The sequence below is a fragment of the Bombyx mandarina genome, chromosome 24 (assembly GCF_030267445.1).
Source record: "Bombyx mandarina strain Sakado chromosome 24, ASM3026744v2".
Taxonomy (NCBI): domain Eukaryota; kingdom Metazoa; phylum Arthropoda; class Insecta; order Lepidoptera; family Bombycidae; genus Bombyx; species Bombyx mandarina.
The window spans coordinates 4,382,950-4,408,271 of NC_143230.1; the positions used below are offsets into that span (position 1 = coordinate 4,382,950).

General features: G+C 37.8%; 1 protein-coding gene across 2 annotated transcripts in view; it reads left to right on the top strand.

The window, feature by feature from the left end:
- Nucleotides 1–273: 273 nt before the first annotated feature.
- The window catches only part of rst (irregular chiasm C-roughest), a 103,503-nt gene continuing 78,454 nt past the window's right edge, over nucleotides 274–25,322 (top strand). For both annotated transcript variants that reach the window (XM_089738247.1, XM_028179372.2), the window contains exon 1: nucleotides 274–581. The gene's annotated coding sequence lies outside the window, so the exon portion shown is untranslated. The remainder of the gene's footprint in view (nucleotides 582–25,322) is intronic.

The window sequence follows — 25,322 nt, forward strand, 5'->3', positions numbered from 1 at the left end:
TAGTAATGTGTAACACAAATTTAAATGTAAGTAATAAATATAAGATATTCTTAAAAAAATTAATTCCTTTTTTTATATTTTATTTTTCTGTACCATTGTAAACATGAAAATAAACTTAATATAATGGTCATGTCCATCTATCATAAAATATAATAAACTTTCAAAGTACAAGCTGACCTTTTCATCTCTAACCTTATCATTTAACTTTCCTGAAGAAAATTGCCTGTGAACCTTTCTACGGCCTTGGCTACTCTTTGACCCGAAGCCTGGCCGGGGCAAGCGAGCTTCCATACGCCCCCAGTTCACCGGCAGAGCAACAACCGTCGGGTAGCTCCAGCCAGTACGCGGCATTTCGAATATCGAACGACGTGTCAGTGTGTGCGTTAAAAACAAAATAAATTTCGAACGTTTTCGAAGAGAATTCGAAATTCGAATTTAATAAATAAACCATTGTGGTGTTGTTAACTTTTCTATTATTTTTTTGTTTATGTGTGTTTACATTGTGTTTATGTTAATGTTAAAATTTTAATGTTGACGACGGATTACATTCTGTGTTTATCGTGAGATTTGGACGAGGAAAGGTTTGTATTTTTTACGTTACTTATGTATTTTTAAAAGCTTCGGTGTATTTACTGGACAGTGTCCCGTTTTTGAAACCAGAATATTTTCAGAATGTAACAATTTCAAATCATGTTTAAGGTGTTTATTTTTTATTTATTATATAAGAAAATTAGATCTCAAATAAGCAATGGTATATTTTACATTTCAAGTTAAACCGCAACAAAAATATTAAATAAATGATTAAACATTAGCATTTTCTTTTTTTACTTCAAATTAGAAGGTAAATAATTTTCGTGCGGTCATTTTCTTAGAAAAACTAAGACATAAATAAAAAACAAATGACTTTGAACTTCGGCTATTTTTATAGTTATAAAAAACAGTTGACTGACTGACGTACTCAGAATAAGCCCTGAGCATAGAATTGAAAATTGGAAGAAATTTGATTATCACTAGACGTGCAATCAGGACTTTTTGAAGTTGCCCCTTTAAAATGAATAATTGAATGAGGAAGCATTTCGTAATTCTCTAAGAGACTAAAAATAGCACATGTCTCATTATTTTCGGAATACAAATTCGAATTAGGTGAAGGCTTTTGTGGTATTCCAAAAATTAAATAATAAATAGTATATTATATATAAATTTACTGCTGGTTAGGACCTCTTGTGAGTCCGCAAGGGTAGGTACTACCACCCTGCCTATTTCTGCCGTGAAACGGTAATGCTTTTCGGTTTGAAGGGTGGGGCAGCCGTTGTAACTACAATACTTGAGACCTTTTTTTTTTTTTTATTGTCCTTGTAGGCAGACGAGCATACGGCCCACCTGATGGTGAGTGGTTACCGTCGCCCATGGACTTCAGCAATGCCAGGGGCAGAGCCAAGCCGCTGCCTACCGCTTAATACTCTCCACAAGCCTCGTTTGAAGAAGGACCTTAAAATTATATCTCAAGGTGGGTGGTGGATTTACGTCGTAGATGTCTATGGGCGACGGTAACCACCACCATGTGGGTTGTGAGCACACATCTAAGCAAAATATATACAATATATTTCGGATGCCTCCGAGTTCCATTTCAAATTTTGAATCGATATTTTTAGTGCAATTTTTTCCGAATTTTTTTTTTTTTATTGCTTTGATCGATGGACGAGCTCACAGCCCACCTGGTGTTAAGTGGTTACTGGAGCCCATAGACATCTACAACGTAAATGCGCCAACCACCAACTTATATGTTCAAAGATCTCAGTATAGTTATCTCAGTATAAACTACAGTAAATTAATTATTAAAGCAGATTAATTAACATTATTTACTTTTAGCATTTATTTGAGTATAGTGTTTCGGTTGATAAACGATTAATAAGAAGGTAAGAAAATATTCGGAATTCACTATACGACATATTATTATTGGGTTTATTGATAGTGCATAGGTTTATCGTCATCTACAAGTGCCTTACGTATTAATCAATACTAGAGGTCCCGCAGTAGTCGAAATTCGACTATATTATGATTGTATTTTATACTTCTATAATCGCAAATTTCGCCAAGACTACACTATAAAAAATATTAACAAAGACAAACAATATTCTATTCTCAATTTGACAACAGACGTCAAGAACAAAAGTTTGACAATAAATAGTATGCATGCGTGTGTGCGTCAAATACATGGTATGTAGTGTGTGTAATGTTTTCTTTATTGATTTAATGTACCTTTTATGCATTATTTAAAAAAAATATTAGCATTGTGCACGTCTTCTCTGTATTCTCTATAAGTGTGGAAAATTTCATACTTCTCCGTCCGCGCAATTTTCGTAAAAAGGGATAGAAAGTTTTTGCTTCACGTATTAATATATAGATATACATACCTATACATTATCACCTTAATTTCGCTTAATGCTCGTAGTGACGCGTGTGACATAACACCTGGGTTTAGAATATGTGGATGAAAGAGCTTGTGTTCTATTTCTGCCGCGTTCTCATTAATTATAGGTATAATACATCAGAATTTGAAAGGTGAGACGGTCATTATGATTATCCTATACTTTCGAGTGGGCTTCGGTAAGCACAACATCAGGCGGACGTTAAATAAATCTCGTAAATTTTGAGGGAAAATTAATTTCGATATTAGAAGAGAAATTTATCGACCATGCATCGCTGCGTGATTAGCTTAATTAACAAGATTGTGACCTTTGACATGTTTTATATTTGGTTAATTGCAAACATTTAATGGTAATTTTAAAAGACTTTTCGAGCTGAAGTGCCTTATCGCAGCATTGTGTTATGAAGGTCGACGAAGCAGAAATTGTGCTCAAAAAGCGACACTAAAAGAGATAAATATATAGTTACGTCACTCAGATTTCGCCTGTGAGCGAGATAGAAATAATAATTGTTAAGGTTTCACTGTCAACTTTTACTGACATACTCAGAACCCATAAAGATGAATGTCAACTGGATTCGAAGTCGAATCTTAATTAGATTCACGATATGCAATCACTACCATACCCTTTTAGGAGTAAACATGCCAATAAAATCGGTATCATCTCAATCTAGGGTAACAAAAATTAGCAAAAAAAATGTATATTTAAAAATAACAGTACACATCCGCTAAACAGTTTCCGTGTGAACGGATGATTAAGAATTTCTCAATGAATTTGGTTAAATAAAAGTTATGTGGCCTGGATCAGTCCAATCCGAAGCAGAATCAGATAAACATGACTGAGCGCACAGACGACAAACAAAGAAATAATTCTTTTTTTTTTTTTTTTTTTTTTTTTTTTTTTTTTTTTTTTTTTTTTTTTTTTTTTTTTTATTGCTTAGATGTGTGGACGAGCTCACAGCCCACCTGGTGTTAAGTGGTTACTGGAGCCCATAGACATCTACAACGTAAATGCGCCACCCACCTTGAGATATAAGTTCTAAGGTCTCAGTATAGTTACAACGGCTACCCCACCCTTCAAACCGAAACGCATTACTGCTTCACGGCAGAAATAGGCCGATTCCATTCGATTACGTAGTACAAAGGATAGAGTCTGCAGATTGTCCCGCAATACGTCTCAGTAATAAGCTATCCCTATAAGCACTTGCCTCTACATTCGAATTTCCCGTCAACAACTATCAGTGCGATGTTTCAAAACGTGACGTCATCAAATCACAAAGCCCCCGTCCCGAGCCTTGTCATGAATTAAAGAGAGCTTACAATTTAAGTGTGAAACGTATTGGATTTTTGTTTTGTATCGATAGTGGAAATGGATTTGATTTAACCTGAAAATGTAGATTGGCTAGACTAAAAAACATCATAAAAGGGAAAATCTGAAAGAAACTGTTGAGTTTCACTTCCATTTTAACCTTTAGGTGACTTGGAAAAATATATTGGTGATACCCACACGGGACTGAAGCAGACAGACAACCGTTAGACAAACTGGATTATTTGTGTCTTCAAAATATAAATTGCGCGTAGATCAAGAGAACAGCAAGAAAGGTATTCTCGCCAAATTATCAGTGAGCCAAATCTGCGGGGAGCATTTTCTTCGCAAAGTATCCTCTACCGATCTAACTAGGCCCTGTGCCATGTACCTGTCATGTGTAGATTTACATATCGACGCAATAAAACCAAATTGCGGTAGTCCTCAAAATTTATAATTCCCATAGGATCCGTTGTTTTTTTTCAAATTATTAAAGATATTAAAAATAGTTAAATTAAAGATATTTTATATCAATTTTAAAACTATTGTGACTTAATGGATACGGCGATCGATGTGTATCGACCGACTATGCCGGTGCTCAAAACCTGAAGGCAGAAACCGATATTTTTAATGAACTATATGTTAAGGAAATACTCCACGACGAAGGAATAACGTTGTCTAATATAAATCTAACCCGCAAAGCTTATAGTGCGTGAATACTGGACGGGAGGGCGTATTGTGAGCTCATATGGGTATGTAGCACAGTTCGTCCTATTTCTGCCGCAAACCAGTTTGGTATTAAGGGTAGGATAGCCGATATACAGTACTATAGAAACTAACATCACTTACCAAGGTGAGCATTCACGGTGTCACAATAGATGTCACAGGACTTCGTCAGCTCAGTCATTCGCGTTAACACAAAAAAACTATAAGAGACACACTCGAAATCAATTAGAAATTATCATTTTCCTTTTTTTATATCAATGCATCATTCATGGAAACCCTTATTACGTGCTATGAGAGTTTGGGTCAGATAAATCAACCAATGAATCTATTGGAGGTCTGAGAAATAAAACAAACGATATTAATGGGATTGTAGATGCATGAAAAAACTCGAAAAGCTTGACTCCTTCGTTCCACCGCGGTTCGGCACGTCGATTCTCAAACTTAGAAAAATATTCCGCTGTTGGATTAGAAAAGAAAAAAAACGGTACGGTAGCCGCCCGCACCTGTTGGTCAATTATTCCCGGTAAGGGACTCTTACAAAAACTTGTCGGTCTGCATGTGACGGACTGGGTGCGCTACCATAGGTACGATTGGTTCGACTTAGTTTGTAAATTCTCACTTTACTATGCATGTTTACTCTTTTTAATAATAACTAGTGATTCCCCAGTAGTCGAAATGCAACTTTAATGAATTGTAATTATAAGTTTGAAATTTATTATGTTTCTATTGTCGAAGACTTATTATACTTCTTTAATCACAGATTTCGCCAAGACTAAACTATAGACAAAAAATATTAAAGACAAACAGTATCTATTCTCAATTTGACCATAGACTATTTTATTTTGGGGGAACACCGGGAAATATTAATTACCAATATAATTTGTTTGAATTCGAAACATGTATTTTATTTTTCATTGCGGAGCCTGCGAGTTTTTTTTTTACCACAAATTTGCTAAGCCTAAGAGACTATTCCAGCTACACGCGAATGAGTGCGAGTCATTCTATGAATTATATACGATTTCCGGTGATCATTAAGCAACGTGCGTCAATTTAGAGCAATGAACAATAGAAACAGCTCAAATACAACGGCGTCACAACTTTCTCCTGTGTGGTAGCAGAAACAAGGCAAAAAGTATTACCTCGACCGATAAAACCAGATACCTTGAACGACGATGTTGAATTCGACCGGAAATGTGGACTCCATCTTCCGGAAGTCACAAGACTCATGAGAAAATCGCTCATCTATACCTATATTAATAAGTGAACCAAAAACTTTGTATCCATTTTTACGAAAATTGCGCGGAGGCAGGTGTATGAAATTCCCCACACTTATGGAGAATATAGAGAAGGAATACAGTTTTTTCTAGTGCTTAAGTGGCTTGACGAGCTCACAGCCCACCTGGTTTTAAGTGGTTACTGGAGCCCATAGACATCTACAACGTAAATGCGCCACCCACCTTGAGATATAAGTTCTAAGGTCTCAAGTATAGTTACAACGGCTGCCCCACCCTTCAAACCGAAACGCATTACTGCTTCACAGCAGAAATAGGTAGGGTTGTGGTACCTACCCACGCGGACTCACAAGAGGTCCTACCACCAGTAGAATGTTTTTTTTTTTAAATTATGCATAATAAATAGTTACATTCAATAAATAATAAAAAACATTACACACACTACCATGTATTTGATACAGCACGCATGCATACTATTTGTTTATTGTCAAACTTTTCTTATTGCTTAAAGTCTGTGGTCAAATTGAGAATAGATTAAATATTGTTTGTCTTTATTAATATTTGTCTGAAGTGTAGTCTTGGCGAAATCTGTGATTATAGAAGTATAATTGTCTTTGACTATAGAACCATAATAATGTTCAAACTTATAATTTCAATTAATTATAGCCGAATTTCGACTACCGGGTTACCACTAGTTAACATTATCTCCCGAATCACTTTCGAGATAAATTAGTTTCGTTCTCCAAAACGAATCGAGTTTAGATAATGGTAGCGCCCCGTTTCAATTCAAAAAGTCCTTCAAAGGTTGCTTTTATTTGAACCAAGATCGGTTACGCCTGTTATTTTTTGTCGACAACTTATTTTTAACTTCTATCATCGTCCATTCAGTGTTTAAGTGTGAAGTTATGCTACGCTACTCGCGCTTGATGACATCTTCGTAAGAATGAACGAGATAGCCTTAGTCTTTGCGTGAGAAAGGGATTCAAACTTTTTTTACAAGTACATTATCTAGAACTTTTTTCTTTTTGTGATAGGTGTATTTATGAATGTTGATCTAGTTCTGATTTTAGTTGTAGAATCTCTTTGAGACCGTAATGTAGATGCAAATGTTTACGCATTAGCTCCATTTTGGCTATCCGTGCTTTTTCACCAACCTGCTCTGTTTCTCTGTAAAACTTGAAGAGTCAAGTCAACTCAACTTTTTTATAATCATCACACCTACAGATCGCGAAAACTGAAGAAATCTATGAACAAATAAATAAAATTGGAATGTCTGTTTATAATAATAAAATAACCACTTTTTGATAAATGCGTAAATGTGTATACCACAGTACATATACCAATTTTTTGTCTGTCTGTCTGTCTGTCTCTCTGTTTGTTCCGGCTAATCTGGAACGACTGGACTGATTTTGACGAGACTTTCACTAATAGGTAGCTGATGATATAAGGAGTAACTTAGACTACTTTTTTAGACTAGCTTCGCCCCGCAGCTTCACCCGTGGTACGACAATAATCGCAGATAACATCACGAGACTCAGCTATCAATAATAAAATTTAATGTTTCCGAAGCGCAGCGAGGGTGAGTCGCAAAATAATATTAATCGGAAGGGTCAAAGAACTGTCAGCCCTACCGACCGTAAAAGATGCTTGATTTACACATTGGTTATGCTACACAAAGATTTAATCAATATGCAAATACATTAAATAACAAAACACAATGCGCAAAATCATCAAATCTAAGTTCATATGCGATAAGAGCTAGCTAATGTGTACCGGTCGAGTGCATACAATAGGAGAACGAAAACACGAGGTTTCTACAATCGCTTCCTTCATATATTCCATATACGAACGAACAATTAAAATTTATATTTCAATTTATATTTTGCAGAAATTTAAATTGGGTTAATTTTTATTGCAAGCCGCATAAACCTGTCCGTTGAATATTTTTTTTATTAGTGCCAATTTCCTTGGCGTGGTCATGCGATTATGGTTGAATATTGTGTGGCAATAACCTTTCGGTACCTTAGCACCGTGAGTGGTTTTATAGACATCCACGACGTAAATGCGCCACCCACCTTGAGATATAAGTTCTAAGGTCTCAATTATAGTTACAGCGGCTGTCCCGGCCTACAAACCGAAACGCATTAGTGCTTCACGGCAGAAATAGGCAGGGTGGTGGTACCTACCCGCGCGGACTCACAAGAGGTCCTACCACCAGTCTGGGGAGAGAGGAGCAGAGTGGGGAGAGTCTCTGAAGAATTCTTTAAAACTATCTTGTCTTTGGAACTGCAACCGAGTTCGTATCATCAACTGTTCATCCAAATCGTTTTTCCAGAGATCTTTTTTGGCATTTACTATTTGAATCTGGAATGGAGTTTCTCCATGGTACTTCCTGAGCCCCTGGTATATATATCCTTCTTCAAACGAGGTTTGAGCAGTCTTCTGCGGCAGACAGCAACTTGGCTGTGCCCTTGGTATTGCTGACGTCCATGGGTGACTGTGATCAGTCACCATTCGGAGGGCCGTATGATTGTCTACCTTCGAAGGCATAGATAGTTGTTCATTATTCGGAAGTCCAATGAGTCATTGGATAATAGTCCGCTCCGGCACCGCTCGGGTCTTTAACAAAAATTTCAACGATATTTTACGTCGTTTTATTTTTTTAAATAAAATAACACTTATTGTGGCATAACTATAATAGTTAGACATATGCTGTCGTGACACTTTTTGTAAATAATAATGTGTTCTACAAAGTCGTCGTACATTGTTTTATTCTATCATCAATAGTTTTCGCAGGGCACGCGATGTAAAGAATGTTTTAGGTAATTATTTAAACCTTGGGTCACATTATTAGTAAGGATCCGTATTTTTTTTCAAAAAAGATATCACCTATGTCACTCGGGAATAGTGTAGCTTCCAAACAGTGAAAGAGTTTTTCTAAATCGGTTCAGTAGTTTCGGAGCCTATTCAATACAAACAAACAAACAAATCTTTCCTCTTTATAAAATTAGTATAGAAGTATACATTAGTTAATAACCTGAAAAATATCTATATGTTGAGTAAAAATGTTTTTATATTTGTGTGTCCACGCGGTTTCATACCATTCATGGGGCTGTGATGATACTTGATATAGATACTAATTGTTAAAATGCTAGGGAACGTTTCCATGGTAGTATCATCGATCGAGTAGCTTCAATAAATCAATGTTTTTCATTACAAACAGCTGAAACCTTATACACTAATATAATGATTTTTTTGACGTCAAGAATACTAACTTTTTTTAACGGTTAACATCTATTAGGCAAAATTGTTTACTCCTTTGGGGATTGGTTCACAGTAAGGGCTTATTCTATTGAGTATATAAAAATATGGTGTACATAAATTTGATAATTGTATTTCTATGCCAATACACTGTTTTAATATAGAACGCATTCATTAAAAAGTGGTTAGAAAACCGTTAGTCGGAATACTAGACACATTCCAATCGCCCACGCTGGCGTACGATGCTGTTAGGGATGGGCAAATACAATTCAGACTTAATAACATTTTTAAATTTATATTGATTCGTAGGCTAACAATAGGCGTGATCACTTGTGAGCATGCATGACCACACTTACTCGTACGCACGTACTATTACAAATCTGTTGTGAACTAAACACGCATATTACATGTAAACGGTGTATATCTATTTATTGTATGTATAAATTTTCTTTAATAATGTATTGTTAATAGTAGGCAGCGGCTTGGCTCTGCCCCTGGCATTGCTGACGTCCATGAGCGACGGTGACCACTTACCATCAGGTGGGCCGTATGCTCGTCTGCCTACAATGGCAATAAAAAAAAAGTACACTGCAACATACCTACTGTATCTTTATCTTTTCCAGAATTTCTGTAAATTAAACGGTTGTCTAGAAGAGATCGTTTTTAGCGATAAGATCGCCTATTGTACAAATGTATCTACTTGTTGACTGTTTTTTTAAATGTTAATTGTGTTTGGCTGGGCAATTAAGTTTATTTTCTCTCTCTCTCTCTCTCTCTCTCTCTCTTTCTCGCTCATACTCTATTTGAATGGTAGTTGTTATTTCGTATGTCATGGAGATGCCGCATGTGTGGATCACATGTGGTAACAGTTTGACATCATATTTACCCATAGAGCAGTTTGCTCAACTGAATTATTATCTATATATTATTACGTGAAGCAAAAACTTTGTATCCTTTTTTTACGGAAATAGCGCGGACGGAGGAGTATGAAATTTCCCACACTTATAGAGAATATAGAGAAAGAGTGTAGAATGCTAATATATTTTTTAAATTATGCATAAAAAATACATTAAATCAATTAAAAAAAACATTACACACACTACCATGTATTTGACACACACACATACATATAATTATACTCTTTGGTTATTGTCAATTGTCAAACTTTTGTTAATGTTTAAAGTCTGTGGTCAAATTCCGAATAGATTAATATTGTTTGTCTTTAATATTATTTAGCTATGGTGTAGTTTTGGCGAAATCTGTGATTATATTATAGAAATATAATAGTATTTGACAATAGAACCATAATAATGCTTAAAGATAAAATTTCAATTAATTATAGTCGAATTTCGACTACTGCGGGACCACTAGTATAAACAAATACTTTAATGTATTTTTACTAGAGTTATTGAGTAAGACTTTTTTAAGTCTAATTTAAGCTTTATCAAAATGGTTATTATTCACTAAGCTAAAACCAGCCAAATGGTATACCTTGTAGACTAAAAAAAAAACTCCATAAAAACTGGGTTTGTCTACAATTTGTTATGTTGTAAAACAAGATTTAACGGAACCGTGGCACAAAAACATTGTAATGCATTTTACGGGTCATCACAAATTGGTAGTTAGCCACACGCCGCGGACTAGAAAAGAATGGTGGGTTTATAGTTTTACACAGCCTTTGCGGTTCCAAAAACTATTATTTAGGATGATCACTTCTCTGTATAGGTGGGCGTTTATGATCAGATAAAGACGCACTCAAAATTTTGTTGCCTTCATAATAAATGTAGTGTTAACTATCAAATATCGTAGTCTCTTTTGTCTTAGTTGGATGGACGAGTGGTTAGCGTGGTGTTAAGTGATCACCGGAGCCTGTGGATACAGCAACCCGTCCCATCAGCTGGGGAAGATGTGAGCATCGGCAAGAGTAGCTTGACTCCATGAAAGTACGTCAGGCCCATTTGGCAAGCGACATTTGTGCTTAGTGCGAGCTTTTTAATGTTCTCGATAACATAAAAGTTAACTCAACTTTAGTCTCTAGTCTTCATCTTCTCTTCTTAGTCGAATACTTCATTGCTGAAGGTCGTGTCCCTGAAAGCCCTTCGTGGCTCTTTATACCATCAGCTACCATTTGCTTCGGTTTTCAGCTTTTCTCAAGGCGTTCGCAACAGAGAGTCCAGTGAGCGCAGCTATCTGATCCGACCAACGATATGGCGGCCGGCCGGCGGGTCTTTTCCCTTCTACCTTGCCCACCACAATCAATCTAGTCTTCATATAATATTTAAATGTTAGAAAATTAATACACATATACATGTGTATTGTACGCTTCTGAGACGTGGACCCTCAAGGGCCGTACCCGATCGAGAATTGACGCATTTGAAATGTGGTGTTGGCGCAAAATCTTGGGCGTATCATGGACGGAGCGCCGAACAAATGTGTCAATTCTCGAGGAGCTAAACGTCAAGACCCGTCTATCTACAATCTGTATGCAGCGTCTCCTCAAGTACTTCGGACACGTGGCCCGACAAAATCCTAAGAACTTGGAAAAATTAATAGTTGTAGGTAACGTGGAAGGAAAGAGAAGTCGAGGAAGATTGCCAACCAGGTGGACGGACATTATCAAGGAGGCCACAAACACCAGCGTCTCGGGCGCCATTAAGCAGGCCGAATGCAGGCAGCATTGGAGGAAGCTGGTGCAAAAACTGGACCAAGGTGGTCACGACCCTCAGTAATGAGGAAACGACAGAGAAGAAGAAGACATGTGTATAATGTTAAAACATACTTAATTGGCAATGCGATTTTAAAATAGTTTGCTTATGTGAAAGGCAGAAAAAGAATGGCTTTATTAGTCCGAACGATGCGGTGATTAGAGCAAAAATAAACCTTAAACTCACCATTGGTCGTATTTATAGAAAATAATTAGTCTCCAGAGAATCTAGATTTATCGATTGATATACGTAAATGAACACGATTGATGATGAATATGCCAAACATGTCATTTCAGATTCCCCCAATCCACCGTTCGTATTGAATTCGTCGAATGCGACAAAGGGATCGGCGAGCAAATTAGCCCTCAGACGCAATCCACTGAGTTTCTCGCCGGATCTTCTCAGTGGGTCGCGATTCCGATCCGGTGGTAGATTCTACGAAGCAGTGCTCTTGCTAGGGCTAGTGTTAGTTTGTCAGGCAGAGTCCCGTGAGCTCGCCTACACGCTCGATGAGCTTGGGATAGCCCCTCGAGATTACAAGGATAGGCAGGAAAAAAAACATAACATTAATGTAATCACTGCAACTACAGCTTAACGCCTACGCGCCATTCTTTACGTATTTCGAACAGTTACTGTTGCGATAATAAATCGTCATGTAAAACTAATTGATACAAAAACTGTCGCCAATTAACGGCACTTTTATTTCGCCTTTACGGGTAATAAAATAAGATTTATATCAACAATCGTACGATTGTAAATATTTAATTTTTTTACGAACGTGATTGCCCACGCAGAGTACGGCTGTACCAAAATATTGAGAACCAGTTTTGATTCTTTCACAGTACATTATTGCTTCGGACATGATGGGTCTTAAGCCTTTGAATTATTACTTCAACGGTGTATGTGAACTTGGCTAAAATAGAAAAATCAGTACGGATTTTTTTTTATAGCTTAGATGGGTGGACGAGCTCACAGCCCACCTGATGTTAAGTGGTTACTGGAGCCCATAGACATCTACAACGTAAATGCGCCACCCACTTTGAGATATAAGTTCTAAGGTCTCGAGTATAGTTACAACGGCTACCCCACCCTTCAAGCCGAAACGCATTACTGCTTCACGGCGGAAATAGGCGGGGTGGTGGTACCTACCCGAGCGGACTCACAAGAGGTCCTACCACCAGTAAAACAAATGTATGTAGTATGCGCCAATAACAAATTATACACTATTCGATTCCTTAATCTAATACATTTATTTTCATCATAGTCATGCTGTGAAATCTATACTTCAGTTACAAGCCACACTTACACCGAACATTTCAATTTGATGACGAATTCATTCTCTGAATACTATAACATAAAAACGTTTCCCAAAATTCAACATTGTTTTATTTACATTATAACAAAATTTATCGACACGGCCAATTTCACTTAAAATCAACTCTTCTAAAAACTTTATCCGTCGTAGTGATTTATTTTATAAGTTTACTAGCTGACCCGGCAGACTTCGTTGTGCCTCAATCGATAAATAAAAGACCTAAACTTTTGCATAAAATAAACTTAAAACAAGCAAAAGGAATCCGTCCGACGGGGGATGCATCAAAGGGAAAACAAAATTGTTATTTTTATTTAATTCCGAGCATTTTCATTTTTATCTATCTTTTACCTTCTCTGGACTTCCACAAGTAATTCAAGACCAAAATTGGCCAAATCGATCCAGCCGTTCTCCAGTTTTAGCGAGACCAACGAACAGCAATTCATTTTTATATATATAGATAGTAATTTGGCCAATAGCCATTAAGACGTTATCAGGACAAATAGTTGAGCCAAAAGCTTACAATGGAGATGTTGCGTTAGAAATTTCGTTTGGAATGTTTATGAGAGAATTATGGAGTTTTTGTGATTAGAGTTCTAATTGCGCTTGTATGGAAGTTTCATTTTTATTGTTTTACTGGCCTACTGTAGCAACGGTTGATAGTGGCCGTGTCTTTAGTTCACAATTAATTACAGTTTCTACAATAATCCCGCCCAAACTATTAACGCAAAGCTGGTATTAAAGATTGATAATTCTAATGCTGTTGAATTTTTGCTTTTAAAATAGATAACCAATTTTACGTTGCGGTATTTAATACTAATAACATCGCTCTCAAACGTGTAGAGATAGGAATCCTTTTGAAGGAGGATCTGTTTGGATAGCCTGGCTGCTGTATTGACGAATCTTAATTAATATCTGAAATTCGAGAACTGTTGTTAGATTATGAACTAATTATCCGACGACTTTGGATTTTCTGTGGAGCTGTGTGGAGTGTAGCGCTCTTGTTTATGAGTAATATAAAATAGTGAGCAGGTAATTTTAAAATGCAGTATAGCTAATCGATCTAAGTTGGACCTGTTTATCAATATATAAGTAGATTTTATAATAATATCTAAGAACAAGGTATTATATCTAAGAACAAATTGGATATATCGATTCAATTTTCAAATTAAATTAATTAATGTAATACTAATCAACTTGGCGGTACAGTGTATTTTTTATGACATAGCATAATAAAATTTTATCAAAGGAGTAATCTGACCGAATATCTAGCAACGAATGTTTTTTGGAAGACGATAAAGCTCACTGGTGGTAGGGCGTCTTGTATGTCCGCACGGGTAGGCATCACCACCCTGCCTGTTTCTTCCGTAAAGCAGTAACTCGTTTCGGTTTGAAGGGTGGGGCAGCCGTTGTAACTATACTGAGACCTTAGAACTTATATCTCAAGGTGGGTGGCGCATTCACGTCGTAGATGTCTATAAAGCCGCTCACGGTACTAAGGTACCGACAGGTTATTGCCACACAATATTCAACCATAATCGCATGACCACGCCAAGGAAATTGGCACTAATAAAAAAAAAATTCAACGGACAGGTTTATGCGGCTTGCAATAAAAATAAACCCAATTTAAATTACTGCAAAATATAAATTGATATATAAATTTTAATTGTTCGTTCGTATATGGAATTTATGAAGGTAGCGATTGTAGACTATTCGGTGATAGATAGCGTTACTTTTACCGGCGCAACAGTACTTTTTTTTTGTATTTTCAACTATTGGTTAACAAAAATGAGAAAACTTGTAATATTCAAGGTTGAATTCGAAATTAGGCGACTTTAAAACTCTTAAGCACGTCCTGAACACTTCATGGTTCATAGCGGGTAAGTAACCTTGACATCTGCGGTTTTCGCAAACACAAATAAAACTGCAAGTTTGCTCTTTTCTTGGATCTTAATATTTCATAAAAAAAATTATACCGTGAAAAGATACTTCGCCTTGACGATCTAGAAAACAATCGAAATAAATCGTGTTTTTGGACACGGCTTAGCCAAATTTTTATATAGGGAACGAATTTACGGTTACCGGAGCCCATAGACATCTACAACGTAAATACCGCCATCTACCTTGAGATATAAGTTCTAAGATCTCAGTATAGTTACAACGGCTGCCCCGCCCTTCAAACCGAAACGCATTACTGCTTCACGGCTGAAATAGGCATGGCGGCGGTACCTACCCGTGTGGACTCACAAGAGGTCCTACCACCAGTAAATAAGTTTTATCGATCATAGCTTAATTCGGCACTATCCACCCAGTCTGTTGATCTCGGCTGATTTCTCGGTAAGCATCGGCTGTGTGGATGGAAAATGAAATATAAATAGGGCTCACTTTGCGTATTGAATCCGATTCTTTCGTGTACAAGCCAAAGGTCGCAACTCCTTTGGGTCATAACTTTAAGTGTTAGTCACAAAAAATATCAACATTAAGTTATACTACTCCAGTGTAAGAACAAGAAACTAGTAATGCTTTCACCGTGAATTATCGAACCCGATATCAACGCTACAATTTCTGTAGCTATTCTCGTAACTAAAGTTTAGCAAGCAGTTGCATCAGCCTATCTCTGAGTCAGTTGGCAATCTTATCCCGTTAATATTTTTTTCTTGCATACTCCAAATTCAGTTTCTGTGATAGTTCATTTGGTTTCGATCGAAAACATTGATTGTTCGTTGCGAAAATAAGTTTTTACAGAAGTTACGTAAAAAACGTTATTAGAAACTCGGAAAAGAGTGAAAGAGTGAGAGAGATGAAAGATGAATGATTAAAGTGGTTAGCCTTTTTCTGTGATTTCTGTGATTTTTTGTTAATATGGCAGATGATGAGGTCACATTACAATATTTCTTTTTCCGGTTGCAATTTTATTTCTAACTAGCGGTCCGCTCTGGCTCCGCTCGGGCCTTTAATAAAAATTTCAACGATATTTGACGTTGTTTTATTTTCTTAAATAGAAAAACACTTCTTGTGGCATAACTATAATAGACAGACATATGCTGTCGCGACACTTTTCGCAAATAATAATGTGTTCTACAAAGTCGTAGTACATTATTTTATTCTATCATCAATAGTTTTCGCAGGGCACGCGCTGTAAACAATATTTTAGGTAATTTTTTTACACCTTGGGTTACATTATTGGAGTTCTAGTAAGGATCCCTAATTTTTTTTCAAAAAAGATTATAACCTATGTCACTCGGGAATAGTGTAGTTTCCAAACAGTGAAAGAAATTTTCAAATCGGTTCAGTAGTTTCGGAGCCTATTCAATACAAACAAACAAACAAATCTTTCCTCTTTATAGTATTAGTATAGATAATATTAGTATAGATATAATTTTACAACTTAATAATATTTATAAAATTTATTTTATATTATAATAATATAATATTATAAAGAGGAAAGATTTGTTTGTTTGTTTGTTTGTTTCGAATAGGCTCCGAAACTACTGGACCGATTTGAAAAAAATTTTTTCCATTAGAAGCCGACATTGTCCCTGATGAACATAGGCTACTTTTTTTTTTTTTATTCTTTTTTTTTTGTTTCATGTGTGTTTTAATGTTTCCGAAGCGAAGCGAGGGCGGGTCACTAGTATATTATATTTTACTACTCTGTCTGTTAGCTGATTTCTTTTTATTTTAGTAGCTATTAAAGAGCTCTGATATTAGAAAATTCTGGAAACAATTTCATTCCTCGAAACTTTAATAATGAAACAAAAGAGATAATTGTAATAGATAAAACGACTCCAAATCTTAAGGTAGCAGTTATCGAATTTCAATGAGCGAATATTAGTTTAATTTAGAGAAAATCGTTACTAAAAAAATGCTGTCTGTCCCTTTTCTTATTGCTCTAAATGTTCAATTCGTCGACTTGGTATTAAATGCCTACCTGTGTACTTAGTGCGAGTTTTTTAACGTTCTCGATAACGTTAAAGTTAACTCGAATTTGTATGCAGTTGGAACAGCCCCTAGCGGCAAACGTAGGTAAATGTTGCAGTTCCATACAAATTGAGTTGACTTTTACGCGATCGAGAAAGTTAAAAAACTCGCACTAAGCGCACTGAACCTACAGACATCACAACGTAAATGCTACTCCCCTTCTTAACTTGAGGTCGAATTCTAAATGTAAATTACCAATTGTGTGTCCATTTATACCAGAACATATGGTTGAGTAGTGGTAGAAAAACACAGAATGGAAAGCAGTCGACGTCGCCCAAAACGCGTCATTTCGGATCCTCCCTATCAGTGCTTTTAGATACCTCAAGCACCGGTCATCGTTCTCGTCGAAACCGTCGCCTGCGACGAAAGGCTAATCCACAGACACAGCCCACTGAGTTTCTCGCCGGATCTTCTCAGCAGGTCGCGTTTCCCATCCGGTGGTAGATTCAACGAAGCACGGCTCTTGCTAGGGTTCGTGTTAGCAACGTCGTCAGGTTTGAGCCCCGTGAGCTCACCTACTAGTTAAGGTTACGCTGAAATAGCCTCTCAAGGCTATCAGCTTAGGTAGGAAAAACAAAAACGTAGTTCTGTCTACCCGTGCTAATTTACAAAATGGTAGTAGGGTGATACTGCTAAATATCAGTGCTTAAAGCATCGTGGTTAATTAATAATTCGGATTTGATTCTAATACACAACTCGCATAGCAGTGGGTCGCGTTTCCGATCCGGTGGCAGATTCTGCGAAGCACTGCTCTTGCTAGGGCCAGTGTTAGCAACACTTCCGGTTTGAGCCCCGTGAGCTTACCTACAAGCTAGGTCAACGCTGATGTAGCCTCTCAAGGCTATCAGCATAGGTAGGAATAAAAAAAAAATATGTCAGAGCTGTCAAATCAAATAGTTCTGTTACTGACGCTATCACGTAAATCTGTCGTCCGTAAACCGTCTTTATAGACAACCAATTATTATTTTTCTTTCCTAATTTGACTGAGGCGTCATTGGTAGATAAGTGACAATACGAAAAATTACTCTGTAAGCTCTCGCTAATAAAATAAAAATAGAACAGCCCGGAGGCACCAAAAATAAAGAACAATAAAAACCCACTTATCTTGTATACGAAAATATAATAATAATTTGCGGTGATCTTTTCTAATCTTGCTCCCGCCCACTTCTTCTCGCAGACGTGAAGATTCAAGCCGCGTATCGCGATAACCTTATCTACCCACTTTGCGGTCTGTGATGTGCTTTCAAATTTGATTAATGAAATTGAAGTGAAAATTATCGTTGGTCGCGTTGTGAGCTCGCCCAAGAAATGAGTACTAGAATTGAGGCCGTCAGCGCAAAACTGGCCTGGGCCACAATTTTTCATATTCGCGCTTTTATATTGCAATCTATATATTAATACGTGAAGCAAAAACTTTGTATCCCTTTTTAAGAAAATTGCGCCGACGGAGGAGGATGAAATTTTCCACACTTGTAGAGAATATAAAGAAAAAGTGCACAATGCTAATATTTTTTTAATATAATGCATAAAAGATACATTAAATCAATAAAGAAAACATTAGACACACTACATACCATGTATTTGACGCACACACGCATGCATACTATTTATTGTCAAACTTTTGTTCTTGACGTCTGTTGTCAAATTGAGAATAGAATATGGTTTGTCTTTGTTAATATTTTTTATAGTGTAATCTTGGCGAAATTTGTGATTATAGAAGTATAAAATACAATCCTAATAGTGTACAACTACAATTCCAATTAATTATAGTCGAATTTCGACTACTGCGGGACCTCTAGTTTATTTAAAACAATATTTTTTTATGGAAAACCGGCCTATCCCCAGTTTTATCTATAGACAACAGATTGTAAACATTATTTTTACAAGTATTACTGCTTACGAAGTAGTGTAAAAGTAAATTCAAACTTCATTATCTCCATACAACTATGATATGCTTAGGTCACTTTTGTGATGACGGCCTCAATTACGATGCGCACCAAATTCTGTTTTCCAAACCAGATTATATAGTGGTAGGATTACTGGTGGTAGGACCTCTTGGGAGTCCGCGCGGGTAGGTACCACCACCTTGCCTATTTCTGCGGTGAAGCAGTAATGCGTTTCGGTTTGAAGGGTGGGGCAGCCGTTGTAATTATACTGAGACCTTAGAACTTATATCTCAAGGTGGGTGGCGCATTTACGTCGTAGATGTCTATGGTCTCTACTAACCACTTAATACCAGGTGGGTTGTGAGCTCATCCACTGTCCACCTATCTAAGCAATAAAAAAATAAAAATTATATGAATGCTTAATGGCTCCAGTAACCACATAACAACAGGTGAGCTTTTAGTTCCTTCACCCATAAAAGTCACTTCAAACTTTGTGCCACAAAAATGATGTACAGTTCAAAACATGTCAAAGGTAAACAAAAAAAAAAAAGAATACACTTACGATATTTTATTGGTGTCATACGAATTTCATCGTAAAATGTACCTTTATTTACTGCTATAAAGCCGAATATAGCCCACGGGATAAAAAAACGTACGTAGACATATTACAGGAATTGCTTTTAGCTTTTTCTACTTTCCATATGAATTCTATATTACGTTACATATATTCGTGCGTAATATATTTTTTTTATAGCACAATAATATATCGTGCTTCATTTTTTAATAGTTTATTATATGTTTGACGAGAGGCCACCATTCAGAATTATTAATGGGTACTTCGAATTGAATATTTTCATAAAAGTTTCATAAGTGCTTCGCGATAGACATCCATCCGCTTGGCTGTACTTGAAAAGATCTTTAGTGAGACGTGTATAATAAAATATTAAGAATTTACTTCTGAAACTCATTACACTAACCATAACATTCGTGTACTAGATCTTAACAAGCAATATATATCTTTACAATTTACATATATATTTCTTCTGTGCGTGTGTTTGTCACCGAACTCCTCCTAAGCGGCTGGACCGATTTGAATGATTTTTTTTTGTATACGCTTGGGTGGCACCCTGGATGCGCTGCAGTCAGTGTCTAGGCTATTTATCTTTCCTTTAAATAATTTATATGGCAAAATAACTTTTACCAGGCTAGCTAGTATACTTAGTCTGGCCATAAATACTGTTACAATTAAAAATAAATAAAATATTACATTTGAATTTGGAATTTGTCATTTTTATATGATTGCTCATTGAGTTTTCTCATTTAAAGCAATAAAAAAAAATACTTAGATTTTTTTTTGTTTAGTTACGTGGACGAACTCAATGCCCACTTGGTGTTAAATGGTAACCGGAGCCCATATACAACTATAACGTAAATGCTGCCACTCACCTCGAGACATGAGTTCTTGGGCTCCGGTTTTACAGTACAACGGCTGCCCCACCCTTCAAATCGAAACGCTTTACTGCTTTACGGCAGAAATAGGCAGGATCTGGTATCCGTGCAGGCTCACAAGACGCCCCACCACCAGTCCCAAGGGTGGTCCTAAAGTAAAATCAAACTACATACCCGATCCTGGAGACCGAATGGTAAACCGTCGACGTCGTCCAAAGCACGTCATCACGGATCCTCCCGATCCATTAACGGTGCTTTTAGGCACCACAAGCACCGGTCACCGTCCTCGTCGAACCCGTCGCTTGCGACGAAGGGCTCGACGAGCGAATTAACCCATAGACACCGCCGACTGAGTTTCTCGCCGGATCTTCTCAGTGGGTCGCGATTCCGATCTGGTGGTAGATTGTGCGAAGCACTGCTCTTCCTAAGATCAGTGCTAGCAATACTCCGGTTTGAGTCCCGTGAGCTCACCTACACACGTTAGGGTGAAGCTGAAATAGCCTCTCAAGGCTATCAGCATAGGTAGGGAAAAAAAAGTAAGTCACCCTCTCTTTTGTAATGCGAAATTAAATATGTTTTCCGCATTATTTAAAAGACGAAACTTCTCTTTCTCTTCGATACTGAAAGTATGAAAAATAACACCAATCATAAACATTCGTGGACGCTGATTTACGGGCATTGTAATCCGGTTATCCGGAAAAATTCGTGAGCTATCTATACCCGGATAATAATTCACAGGTCATCGGTGAACAAGTTAAATCGCCCGTAAAATGAACCGTGAAACTGTCTTTTGTATTCCTTTTTGTGCGAAGACAACAATTTGCTTCAAGTTATTTCTTTGATTCATTTCGCTACAGTGACTTATTGGTACCGAACGCTTCTTCCAATCATAGATTAGAAGTTTCGACGTTAAAGATCACGAAGCGTTTGTGGTGTAATCAGTGTGAAGCCCGTGATGTGAATATGTCCTGTATTCATAAATATTAAACAGTTTGAGGTACTTTTTTTGGTAATTCACAATATATTTTTTACTTCTTCTTCTTCTTTGTCGCTTCCTCTTCCTCGTTACTGAGGGTCGTGACCACCTTGGTCCAGTTTTTGCACTAGCTTCCTTAAATGTTGCCTGCATTCGGCCTGCTTAATGGCGCCCGGGACGCTGTTTTTTTTTTTTTTTTTTCCTACCTAAGCTGATAGCCTTGAGAGGCTATGTCAGCGTAACCCTAACTTTAGTAGGTGAGCTCACGGGGCTCAACCTGACGATGCTAACACGAACCCTAGCAAGAGCCGTGCTTCGCAGAATCTACCACCGGATCGGAAACGCGACCCACTGAGAAGATCCGGCGAGAAACTCAGTGGGCTGTGTCTGAGAGTTAATTTACTCGTCGAGCCCTTCGTCGCAAGCGACGGGTTCGACGAGAACGATGACCGGTGCTTGAGGTACCTAAAAGCCCCGTTAGTGGATCGGGAGGATCCGAGATGACGTGTTTTGGGCGACGTCGACTGCTTTCCATTCTGTCCGCAGGATCGGGAATGTAGTTACCGGCGGCCACGATGAGAGGGTTCTCGTGTCGTGCCGCTTTATCGAAGTGGCGCATGGACGCCGACTGCAGATACTTACTGATGGACTCTAAGTCCAGGTCGTCATGGAGGTCGACGTTCCTGACGAACCACGGGGCTCCGACGGCTATCCTGCAAAAACGGGATTGAATGATTTGAAATGATTTTAAGTGTATGCGGGCCGCGTGAGCGAACACTACACTTGCATAGGTCATGACGGGGCGTATGCAAGTTTTGTAGAGTGTCACCTTATTTCTAAGGGACATTTTACTTCGCCTACATATCATCGGGTAAAGACGTCCTAGAATGAAGGCGGCACGGTCGCGTACCGTCTTAATGTGGGGGCGGAATGTCATCCTACTGTCGAGGGTGACGCCTAAGTATTTGACCTTCGGTGCCCACGGTATGGGCTGGTAGAACATCGTGATCGGGCGAACGGCGGGGGCGGGGGTATTGACGCGCCTAGTCGGGAGGGGGATGCTCAGCGTGGTGTTCGGAGGGCGACCCCTTTTGAAGAGCACCGCTGTGCTTTTCGTGGGGTTGATGTCGATGCGCCACTTCCGGAACCACTGTCCCATGGTGGTAGCTGCGGTCTGAAGTCGTCGATGAAGCAACGCCTTCTTCCTACACGAGTAGTAGATGGCGGTGTCATCGGCGAAGAGCGCCAGATGGGTCTCCGGAGACCGGGGTATATCATTGATATACAAACTAAATAGTAACGGGGAGAGGGCGGAGCCTTGCGGGACTCCGGCTGTGACGTGACGGGGCCGGGAACGCGTTGCCTCGACTCGATATCGGAACGAACGGTTCGACAAGTAGTCTCGTATGATGAGCACGAGTCTGTCTGGCACTCCCATGTTATACAGTTTGTATATCAAACCGTTGTGCCAGACTTTGTCGAACGCCTTCGCTATATCGAAGAAGAGGGCTCCTGTCGGAATGGCGGGACGCTGGTGTTTGTGGCCTCCTTAACAATGTCCGTCCACCTGGTTGGCAATCTTCCTCGACTTATCTTTCCTTCCACGTGACCTACAACTATTAATTTTTCCAAGTTCTCAGGATTTTGTCGGACCACGTGTCCGAAGTACTTGAGGAGACGCTGCATACAGATCGTAGATAGACGGGTCTTGACGTTTAGCTCCGAGAGAATTGACACATTTTTTACTAATTATAACATAAAGCTATACCTGTTATACCTGAACCATATCTGAACGTAACCCAAGAGTAAAAACTAAAAGTCTAATATCGTATGAAAGCGTGGTGTTAAGTGGTTACTAGAGCCCACAGATATCTACAACGTAAATGCGCCACCCACCTTGAGATATGAGCTCTAAGGTCTCAGTATAGTTACGACGGCTGCCCCACCCTTCAAAACGCATTACTGCTTCACGGCAGAAATAGGCAGGATGGTGGTACCTACCCGTGCGGACTGACAAGAGGTCCTACCACCAGTTTTCACGTCAATGAAAATATTGAAATGAATCCACTTTCAGGTACTATATTATATAGTCAGGTATTTGGGATTTCGGTCTCATGTCTAAAGGTAGGTTACTCTGAAAACACAGTGCCATAATGGCAAAATGGTCAAGATATTCATTAAAATATCATGTTCTATTCAAAGTCCTACCTACACAATGAAAATTTATAGTAATGTTGAAGAAAACGACATAAATTACTGACTCAGAACACATACAAAACAGTAAATCAGCAAAAACCCACGTGACTGTGCATTAAGAGCAAAATATGCATGTTATTTTATGTTTTTCACAATAAAAATCATATTTTTATGGTCCCCATACAAATATGGCGATCCATAAATTTTTTGACACTAATATTATAAACGACCGACATGATTGTTTTAGTTTTGTGGTTTTTGAAATGATTGTAAACAGGGCTGGCCATAGATAATACACATAAACTAGAGCTGGCCACAGACAGCCTCATTTAATCTAAATAAATAGATCTTTACATGCATATGTGAATCAGATTAGATAGAGTATTTGGTAAAAATCATGAAAATGATGATCGAGAATGAAAGATCAAAGAACCCAATGAATAGGCGGCACCGAATTGCATTCCGTCCGTCGCCATTTTTTTTAAAGGGATTTTATGACCTGGTAACTGAGACCTTTAGGTCAAGTCTTATTTTAATTTATATTCTTATTTTTATGAAAAATGTTAATATGAAGTGAAATGAAATGAAGATGATTAATTTGAAACATTAATCAACTGAAATGAAATTAAATTGAATGAGATGAGATGATATTATTATGGGATGAAATATATAATCTCGATCAAATATTGGTAGTTTACTGAGACTTTTTCAGTGGGCTTTTTGGAGGATCCCGAGAAACTACGTCCAACGGCTTTGTTTCATTTTCCCACATTTGTGTACTTTCACAGATATTTAACAGCTAATAAACCACTGTTATTACATATTTAAAAACTGAAGAACCACTAAATAGACAATATAAAACAAATCACACAACTTCACTCCTCGCGTTCCCGCCAAAAAGTCCGTTCTTCATGGCCCTTAATATTCTTTTAAATACCGACATCAATTGATTGACCAATGTTCATCACATTCACTGATCATATATAGGATATATCAAGCGTTATTGTTGGCGAAACAGGTAGTCAAAAGAAAATTTGTTTAACTAGACATAAACACTTATCTTTCTTATATCTTATCTTTCTTATATCTTTCTTATAAGTTGAAATATCGTGAACTGGAAAATTGGAACGGAGGCGAACGCCTCCAATTGTCAAAATAGGCCCAAGGTGGGCGATGGATCGATACCACTAAACAGCATGTGGGCTATTAGTTAATTTGCCTGTTTATTAAGAAGACAAGTAAAATGTAGTCTATAGTTCTTTTTTATGGTCAAAAATTTCAATGTTCTTTTCTTTCTTTTTTGTTATTGCCTAGATGGGTGGACGTGCTCACAGCCCACCTGGTGTGAAGTGGTTACTGGAGCCCATAGACATCTACAACGTAAATGCGCTACCCACCTTGAGATATAAGTTCTAAGGTCTCAGTATAGTTACAACGGCTGCCCCGCCCTTCAAGCCGAAACGCATTAGTGCTTCACGACAGAAATAGGCAGGGCGGTAGTACCTACCCGTGCGGACACACAAAAGATCTTACCACCAGTAATAAATTTGCCTATTTGTTAACAACACAAGTAAAATGTAACCTATAATCCTTTTTTTTATCAAAAATTTCCACATAATTCAACTAGTGTTAAAATAATCGGCCTTTGTGTAAAACTACATACGATTTTTCACACTCGCGCATGCATACCAGATTCGATCCGATAAATCGTTTTGATTTGTTTCTTTATTTAGAAATTCATCGCGTGCATGCAAGAAAATTAAAATTGATTTTTATCACATAACACGGCGTGGATACGACTAAATTGTGTTTGCGTTCTGATGCGCTATTTTCTAGCTTTCGATCGAGTGTCAAGAAAGATCTGTGA